Below are 10,395 nucleotides of genomic sequence, written 5' to 3' on the forward strand. Positions count from 1 at the left end.
TGGTGTCTGTTTGTTGTTTGTTTGGGTTTTTTTGGTGAAACCTGTAAGAGACAGCTAGGTGATACCCTGAATAGAGCCCTGGGCCTGGGGTCAGGAAGGTCTATGTTCAGATACAGCCTCAGACACTAACTGTGTGACCCCGGGCAAGTCACAACCTTTGTTGTTTCTTCAACTATAAAATGATAATATCATCTAACTTATAAGATCAAATGAGATGTTATTTGTTAAAGTGCTTCGCAGAGGGGCAGCTAGGTGTCGCAGTGGATAGAGCTCTGGCCTTGGAGCCAAGAGGACTTGAGTTCAAATACGACCTCAGGCACTTGACGCTTACTAGCTGTGTGATCGTGGGCAAGTCACTTAACCCCGATTGCCTCACCAAAAAAGCAAAATAAATAAATAAAAAATAAAGTGCTTAGCAGAGTTCCTGGGACATAGTAGGTACTTAAATGCTTATTTATTCCCTCCCCTGTATGAACTGATGTAGAATGAAGCAAGCACAAGGATAATTGATACCAGAACAACAATAAGGTTAAGGCTTAACTTTGAAAGACTTAAGGTGGCGCAGTGGATAGAGTACCGGCCCCAAAGTCAGGAGTACCTGAGTTCAAATGTAACCTCACACACTAGTTATACAATAACAACCATACTGGTGTTATTGTATCAATTGTCCTCCTGCTTGCTACATCAGTTCATACAGGAGAGGGAATAAATGCGTAAAAAAAAAAACACTTAGGAACTCTGGCCCTAGCAACGCAGTCACCTGATCCTTGGGGGCGGGGTCTTGATTAGGTCCGCGCGGCTGCCGCTGCTGCCACGATGTCGCTGTCCACTTTCCCAGAGCTCTACTTCAACGTGGACAACGGCTACTTGGAAGGGTTGGTCCGGGGCTTCAAGGCCGGGCTGCTGAAAATGGCAGATTATCGCCATCTGCAGCAGTGTGAGACGCTGGAGGATGTGAGATACATCTCCAGACCACGGACTATGGGAGCTTCCTGGCGAATGAGACAACTCCATTAACAGTGTCAATCCTTGACGACAAACTCAGAGAGAGGATGGTGACAGAATTCCGCTACCTGAGGAGTCAGGCCTATGCACCACTGGCCAGCTTCCTGGACTTCATCACCTACAGCTACATGATCGACAATGTCATGCTGCTAATAATAGGAACCTTGCACAATCGCACTGTTGCTGACCTTATTCATAAGTGCCACCCACCAGGCATCTTTGAGCAGATGGAGACCGTGAGCATTGCTCAGACACCAGAAGAATTATATAACGCTCTCCTAGTGGACACCCCACTCTGTTCATTCTTCCAAGAGTGCATCTCTAAGGAGGACCTCAAGCAGATGAACATCGAGATCATTCGAAACACGCTGTACAAAGCCTACCTAGAGGCTTTCTACAAAGTCTGCACCACGCTGGGGGGCATCACAGCAGATACCATGTGTCCTATCCTGGAGTTTGAGGCTGACCGCAGAGCCTTCATCATCACCATCAACTCCTTTGACACTGAGCTCTCCAAGGACCGGGCCAAGCTGTTTCCTCATTGTGGGAAGCTCTACCCTGAGGGTCTGGCCCTGCTGGCCCAGGCTGAGAACTACCACGACGTCAAAACTGTGGTTGACTACCACCTGCAATATAAACGAATCTTTGAAAGGGCTGGCAGAAATCCTGGTGATAAGACCTTGGAGGACCGGTTCTTTGAGCATGAGGTGAAACTGAATAAGCTGACCTTTCTCAACCACTTCCACTTTGGTGTCTTTTATGCCTTCACGAAGCTCAAGGAGCAGGAGTGTCAGAACGTTATATGGATTGCCGAGTGTATCACTCAGCGCAACCAGACCAAGATTCACAACTACATCCCCATCTATTAGCTCCCTCTTCTGATCCCCCTGTTTCCTACCCTTTGGCCTTGACTCCATGAGGCCCCCTGGGGACAGATGGTGGTCTTCATGTGCCCAGGGTACTGTGCATATATGTATTTGTAGTGGTCACCGTTTTGGCCTGTTCCATATGCACTTAATACTTATGAAGCAGGGTTCCCTCTCCTTCCCCTCATCCCCCAACCTCTAGACTTGGTCCTCTGGAGCTGTTTTAGGACTAGAGTGTATGGGTCTAAGATCCTGGTATCAGAGCTGAGCTCCCACCCTCATAAGTAGCCTCTGTAACTTCTGTGTTGTTGAAACCCCTGCCCTAAGAAAGATGAATACAGGAGTACTCCTGTCTTGATGTTTTTCAGCTGTTAAAGGCATCTGAGAAGGATTCTGAGGTCATTTTGATATTCCTTCAAGAAAGCCAGTTTGATTGCCCTATAGTTTACCTAGCTCTTGTCAGCATCTTTCCCCTCATCCCTCTCAGGGCCCTATTCTCAGTGTATGTCTTAGGGGCAAGGGAATACCCCACATAGTCATCCCTCTCCCCAACATACAACCATGCATACATATATACACACATACACATTCTCCCCCACCCCCCCAAGCACAAGCCAGGGCTCTGGCTTTAGAAACTAAGGAGCCTTTCATTTCCCTATCACCCTTAACCAGGAGGCTTTGGTACAGCAGTCAGGGAACCATGTAGAACTTTCTCCACCAACTGGGATATTTCTCCTTTCTCAAACTCACCCTATACTTTTGTGTTTCTCCTAACAATAAAGTTTCCCATTCTGTGAAAAAAAAAATTTAAATGTTTAAAAAGAAACTTAGGAACTCTGATCAATGTAATAACTAACCATGATTCCAGAGGACTCATGATGAAACATGCTACCCACCTCCTGATAGAGAAGTGAAAGAGTGCAGATTGAGACATTTTTCTGAACATGGCCAACATAGGATTTTTGACAGGAGGTCAGCCAGAAGCCTGAGGACAATAGGAAAGAGAGTCATCAGTAAAGCCAGAGCAAGTGCTCAGTAGCATCCTAGTATGACCAGAGACGGGCCAAGAAAATGTACTATGAAGGATTCTGGGTCTGGAGGCAGCAAGAGCAGAAGGCTTCCTTGAGAAAGCTCATGGGTGCTCTGAAAGTCCCCAAGTAGGAACCTTGGAAGCCCTAGGGAAAAGGGCAGCAGCCAGCATAGTGCTGCGGTACTCAAGCAGAGACATCCCAGGAGCAGGGCCTCTGAGGTTCCTTGATACCCTCTCCTGACATGCTACAGAGGGTGCTAAGGAGCCATCACTCTGAACTTCAGAGATCCAGAGGAACCTAACCCTGGGAGTTAGAGATCAAAGCAGGAACCTAGAGAATCCAAAATGACCAAGCAGGGCCTACCTCCCCCCTAAAAAGCACAGAAAAGAGTGGGAGCTATGTTCTGGCACAAAGTCAAAAAAAAAACCCCACAGTAAAAAAGTGTCATAAATCTAGATCTCCCAAAATATTCCTGCAAGCACAGAGTCAAGGGGGAAAATAATTTCCCATCAGAATTCCATGAATACCTAGAAGAAATTAAGTGAAAGCTCTGGAGTGAGGAAATGGAAGAACTAACTGTTTTGAAGAGGTGTTAAATCTTAGTGAAGCAGAACAGACTCTGAAAACTTTCTCTTACTGTTCAGTCATGAGTCATGTCCAACTCTTCCTGACCCCATTTAGGGTTTTCTTGGCAAAGATACTGCAGTAATTTGTCATTTTCTTCTCCGGCTTATTTTACAGATGAGGAAACTGAGGCAGACAGGGCTAAGTGATTTGCCCAGAGTAATACAGCTAGGAATTATCTGAGGCCAGATTTGAACTCAAGGAAGATGAGTCTTCCTGACTACAGGCCTGGGAAATAAATGTGAGGATGGGGAGTATATGGCATGACAAAGAGTAAGGATAATGATAGGGAGAGAATTTGTTGCAAGCGAAACAAACTTCCTAATTCTGAGAGGAGAAAATTAAAAGGACAAAATAAAAGTAAAAGAAAGAACTAGAGTCTAAGGGGATGGGGACCTTAATTTGCCTCATACATTACCCAGGAATGGTTGCAAAAATGGTAATATATGAATGTAATAGAATATTATTGTATCTTAAAGAATGACAAAAAAGATGATTTTAGAGAGCCCTGGGTAGAATGAATTGATGAAGCACGAAGTGAGAACAGTCAGGAGAAAAATGTATACAAGGGCAGCAATGTAAAGAAAATCAACTTTTGATGACTTAAGAACTGTGATCAATGTAGTGATCAAACTTGTCTCTTGAGGACCTATAATGAAGCTAGTTACCATTTTCTGACAGAAAGGTGGTAGACAAGGTACAGAAAGAGAAATACATTTTTGGACATGGCCCTTCGGTAGATTGATTTGTGTTTGGTTTTTTTTTTTGTACTATGCTTATTTGTCACAATGGCTTTTTTTGTCTTTGTTTTTAATTTGAATGGAAGATAGAAGGGGTTAGTAATAGTGATGACAAAGAGGGTTGTTGGCATATTTTTAAATGCACAGAAGAGAACAAAAATTCAGAAAACATAATCATGACAGTTTTGAGAATAGCCTGAAGATTTTATTATATACTTAAAATGTGGCATGCATTTCCCAATTGATAAATGGTCAAATAAAATGAACAGGCAGTTTTCAGAGGAAGAAATCAAAGCTATCAGTAGTCACATGAAAAAATGCTCAAAATTACTATTGATTAGAGAAATGCACATTAAAACTGCTCTGAGATATCACCTGACACCTATCATATTGGCTAACATGACAGAAAAGGAAAATGATAAATAATGAAGGGGATGTAAAAAAATGGGAACACTAATGTATTATTGGTGGAGTTGCAAACTGGTCCAACTGTTATGGAGAACAATTTGGAGTTATGCTCAAGGGGCTATAAAACTGCTTTGGCTGTAAAGCTCTTTGATCCAGCAATACCACTAGCTCCTAAGTCTGTATCCCAAAGAGATCGAAGGAAAAGGAAAATGACCCACATGTACATAAATATTTATAGCAGCTCTTTTTGTGGGTGGATAAGAATTGGATATTGTGGGGCAGCTAGGTGGCACTGTGGATAGAGCACCAACCCTGGATTCAGAAGGAACTGAGTTCAAATCCGGCCTCAGACACATAACACTTACTAGCTGTGTGATCCTAGGCAAGTCACTTAACCCCATTGCCCAACCGGAAAAAAAAAAGAATTGGATATTAAGGAGATGCCTATCAACTGGGGAATGGCTGAACAAGTTGTGGTATATGAATATAATGGAATACCATTGTGCTATAAGAAATGACGAGCAGATGGATTTCAGAAAAACCTGGAAAGACTTACATGATTTGATGCTGAGTGAACCAGAACCAAATCAGAAAAGTAACAGCATCATTTCTTACGAAACATCAGTTGCGGAATGGCTGAACAAATTGTGGCACATGATTGTGATGGAATACTATTGTGCCATAGGAAATGATGCTTTCAGAAAAACCTAGAATGACTTAAGTGAGCTAATGCAAAGTGAAGTGAGCAGAACCAGGAGAACATTGTACCCACTAACAGCAATAATCAACTGTAAATGACTTATCTATTCTCAGCAATGTAAGGATCTAAGACAATCCCAAAGATCTTATGATGAAAAACACTATTCATTTCCAAAGGGAAAAAAACTGGTGGAGATTGCACATGTATAACTTCTATCAAATTGCTTGCCTTCTCAATAAGGGAGGAAGAAAAGAGAGAGAATTTGAAATTAAAAATTTTTTAGATGGGTGTTTAAAATTTTTGACATGTAATTAGAAAAATAATGTTATTGGGAAATATTTAATGAAATAGATAATATATTTAAAATAAAATCTATTTTTATTTTTTCTATTTAATAGTATTTTACTTTTCCACTTAATAGTATTTTATTTTTTCCAATTACATGTAAAGATAGTTTTCAACATTCACTTTTATAAGATTTTGAGTTCCAATTTTTTTTCTCCCTCCCTTCCTTCCCACCTCCCCAAGACAGCAAGCAATCTGTTGTAGGTTGTACATATACAATCATATGAAATATGTTTCCATATTAGCCATGTTGTGAAAGAAGAATTAGAACAAAAGGGAAAAAGCTTAAGGAAAAAAAAGTGAGAATAGTATACTTTGATCTGCATTCAGACTCCATAGTTCTTTCTCTGGATGTGGATAGTATTTTTTTAAAAAATTTTTCATTATTAATTTATTTTGATTTATCAACAATCACCTCCATAAGCTTTTGAGTTTTAAGTTTTTCTCCCCCTTTCTCCCCACCACCCTCCCTGAGATGGCGCACCATCTGATAGAGGCTATACATATACATTCCTATTAAACATATTTTCACATTAGCGATGTTGTAAGTAAGAATTAGAACCAATAGGAGAAGCCACCAGAAAGAGGAAACAAAACACAACAGAAGGAAAAAACAGCAAATAGTATGCTTTGATCTGCATTCAAACTCCATGGTTCTTTCTTTGGATGTGGATAGCATTTTCCATCATGAAGCCTTTGGAGATGTCTTAGATCCTTGTATTGCTGAGAAGGGCTAAGTCTATCAATATTAGTCATCACACAACATGGCTATTACCATGTACAGTGCTCTCCTGGTTCTGCCCACTTCACTCAGCATTAGTTCATGTCAGTCTTTCCAGGTTTTTCTGAAAACATCCTGCTCATCATTACTCACAGCACAATAGTATTCTATTACATTCATATACCACAACTTGTTCAACCATTCCCTAATTGATGAGTAGTATCCCCTTAATTTCCAATTCCTTGACACCACAAAAAGAGCTGCTATAAATATTTTTGTACAAATGGGTCCTTTTCCCTTTCCTTTGATCTCTTTGGGATATGACCTAGTAGTGCTACTGCTGGATCAAAGGGTTTGCACAGTTTTCCAGAATGGCTGGATCAATTCACGACTCTACCAACAATGCATTAGTGCTTCAGTTTCCCCACATCTTCAACATTTATCATTTTCATGTTTTGTCATGTTAGCCAATCTGGTAGGTGGAATGTGATACCTCGGAGTTGTTTTAATTTTCATTTCTGTAATCAACAGTGATTTAGAATATTCTTTCATATGACTAAAGATAGTTTTAATTTCTTCATCTGAAAACTGCCTATTCATATCCTTTGACCATTTATCAATTGGGGAATGACTTGTATTCTTATAAATTTGATGTAGTTCTCTATATAACCTATTCCACTGATCCACTACTGTTTCTTAGCCAGTACCAAATAGTTTTGATGCTTGCCACTTTATAATATAGTTTTGGATATGGTACAGCTAGGCCACCTTCCTTTGCACTTTTTTCCCCATTAATTCCCTTGATATTCTTGATCTTTTGTTCTTTCAGATGCATTTTGTTATATTTTTTTCTAGCTCTATAAAATAATTTTTGGTAGTTTGATTGTTATGGTACTGATTAAGTAAATTAATTTAGGTAGAATTGCCATTTTTATTGTATTAGTTCTGCCTACTCATGAGCAATTGGTATTTTTCCAATTGTTTAGATTTGACTTTATTTGTGTGAAAAGTGTTTTGTAATTGTTTTCATTTAGTTCTTGAGTTTGTCTTGGCAGGTAGACTCCCAAATATTTTATATTGTCTACAGTTACTTTAAATAGAATTTCTCTTTCTATCTCTTGCTGCTGGGCTTTGTTAATATTATACAGAAATGCTGATGATTTATGAGGACTTATTTAATATCCTGCAACTTAGCTAAAGTTGTTAATTATTTCAAGTAGTTTTTTTAGCTGATTCTCTAAGTATATCAACATTTCATCTGCAAAGAATGGTAGTTTTGTTTTCTCATTGCCTATTCTAACTCCTTCAATTTCTTTTTCTTCTCTGATTGCTAAAGCTAACATTTCTAATACAATATTGAATAATAGTGATGATAATGGGCATCCTTGCTTCAGGCCTGTTCTTATTTGGAAGGCTTCTAGCTTATTCCCATTACACATAATGCTTGCTGATGGTTTTAGATAGATACTACTTGTTGTTTACAGGAAAATTTAATTTATTCATATGCTCTCTAGTGGTATTTAATGGGAATGGATGCTGTATTTCGTCAAAAGCTTTTTCTGCATCTGTTGAAATATCCGTATGATTTCTGTTAGTTTTGTTATTGATATGGTCAATTATGCTGAAAATTTTCTTAATATTGAACCAGCCCTGCATTTCTGGTATAAACCTCATCTGATCATAGTGTATTGTCCTGGTGATAAATTCCTGTAATTTCTTTGCTAATACTTTATTTAATTTTGCTGCATCTATATTAATTAAGAAAGTTGGCTTATAATTTTCTTTCTCTGTTTTGGCTCTTCCTGGTTTATGTATCAGCACCATATTTGTGTCATAAAAATAATTTGGTAGGACTCCAATAAAAATGTATTTTTAAAATACAAAAGAATAAAAGCATGTGGCATGAAATGGAGATTCAGTTTTATATAGAATCCTATTTTTATATTCTACTGAATATTTATAAATACCCTCCTCTTTCATATTTAAGTTTAGAATTTTATAATCTTAAATTTTAAAACTGAGCATGTGCTTCTTCTAGTTAAGTTTGAGTGCTTCTCAAAACTCTAGTAGCATATTCTGCTTCATGTTTCCTTCTCTGAGCACAAATGATCAAACAGTGATCCTGAGATGGACATTCCAAACCTTGGCAATCTATATAGGGGACTTATGATGTCTAGAGTCATTGAAGTCTGGGTGTCTAGCAGCAAGAGATGATTTCTAATCTCCTCAAAGAAGCAGATGATCACTTGGTCAGGAGGACAAACCTAACAAGTTTGCCATGACTTACCAGAAGATCTGGACCTGGAATGTGCTGTTTGGACAGTACAAAATCCTACAGTGTTTTAAGCATCAACCTGTAGGGAGTATAGGAGTCAGGAGTTACTGTTTCATGGTTGAAGTAGTTGTTAATATGGACTCATAAGTCTTGTGTGTGTGTGTGTGTGTGTGTGTGTATTTAACATTTCTTTTGTAGTGGAGGGAACAAATTTTTCCTATACTCTATTGAATACCTTTCTAGATGGGATACAGTCACTCACTTTTGGAGAAGCCTAGACATGAGACAAACCCCCAAAATTGTGTTCTGGGGCAGAGTTGGGCAAAGTTGTCAGCCTCACGCTCTAGTCCAGAGTCATCCAAATCCCATGGCAAGTCCAAAGTCAAGATGACTGGCAATGGCTCAGGACGCAGTGGGTGCCCTTGGTGTTTTCAATGTCTGACCAAACTCTGAACACTCCATAGCATCTGCTTCAGCCGCCTTCATGGCCATTGGAACAAATTGTTCTCATCTACCCATTCTGCCAAGGGAAGCCTTCACATGTTTGCAATAGATATCCCTCTAACTCACTGACAGGTTTGAGGCCTGTCAGTTATCCTTAACCTGGTTTAGCCCATCTGCAGAAATGGTTTTATGGGGTGTGGTTGCTCTGCACGCTACAGATTCTTGGAGCCACAGGCAAGAGTTGAATGACAGGTGGATACCAAAGGTAAATGTGCATCCCTGAAAAGGGCTCCGCAAGCTTTCACTCCAGAGGTGCTAATCCTCCTTGAACACCCCATACACCTATTCTGGAATGGGGGCATGGTGAATAACCCAGAGACAAATAAGAAAAAGTGACCTCTCTTTGAGAGGCCAGACTCCCAGGACTTGGTCCTGAATGAGTCCAGAGCCAGGAACCATTAGTTTCAGGGAAAAGACTGAGAGCTTTGGAGAATGACATGTGGTTGAAGGGTGGTTATTAGATGAAGTGGGAGTGCAGGATGGGAATGGGGTGGAGAATAACCTAAATCAAAGCAGGGGAAGGCTATGGCACAAGTCAAGCCTCTGAGAGCATGGTCCAACCTCTTCCTATTACAAATGAGAAAATAGACACAGGGATTCTAAATGACTTCCCTAGTGTTACATAGGTAGCAACAACCAGAGTTTGGATTCTAACCTACGTCCTCTGACTCCAGATCAAGTATTCTTTCCACTGTCATAGTGAAGGGGGGGGGCGGGCCTAAACCTGGGATGGAGATGTGTTGCCCCTATAACATATATTGTGTGAATCTTTCCACCCGCTGGGGCTGATGTATGGGTACCTAAAGACTGGGGCAATGTAGGAGTAGGGGGAGTCCCATGCCCCATCCCCTATCCCTCAGATTGCAACCTGTGGAGTCTGGGGAGGCCCCTAGACTATAAAGCCTGCTAAGCACCGCCACCCCCAAGAAACAACTGAGTCTTGGGCTCTGTAGCTGGGTATTTTATTTGAGGAGTGAGTGCTTAACTCCGGGGTCTGAAAACAAAATCTGGCTGTGCAGCGTCGCAAAGCCAGTAGCTGGGGTTGGGGGGGAGGAGGGCTGATGAGAGGGGACTTCTCATTGATTCCATCCGGGTGGCTGTCAAGGCTTCTAGCTCTCAACCCTAAATCTCCCTTCCTTCCTCTCCCCGCTCCCCGCACCGGACAGAGTGCACCCT

The 10,395-nt window shown here is 40.7% G+C and overlaps 1 pseudogene; it reads left to right on the forward strand.

Annotated features, from left to right (window-relative positions):
* Positions 1-421: 421 nt before the first annotated feature.
* Positions 422-5,721, forward strand: LOC110214360 (V-type proton ATPase subunit d 1 pseudogene; annotated as a pseudogene).
* The last annotated feature ends 4,674 nt before the right edge of the window (positions 5,722-10,395 follow it).

Source organism: Phascolarctos cinereus, unplaced genomic scaffold (genome assembly GCF_003287225.1).
Source record: "Phascolarctos cinereus isolate Bilbo 61053 unplaced genomic scaffold, phaCin_HiC Scaffold_4;HRSCAF=312, whole genome shotgun sequence".
Taxonomy (NCBI): domain Eukaryota; kingdom Metazoa; phylum Chordata; class Mammalia; order Diprotodontia; family Phascolarctidae; genus Phascolarctos; species Phascolarctos cinereus.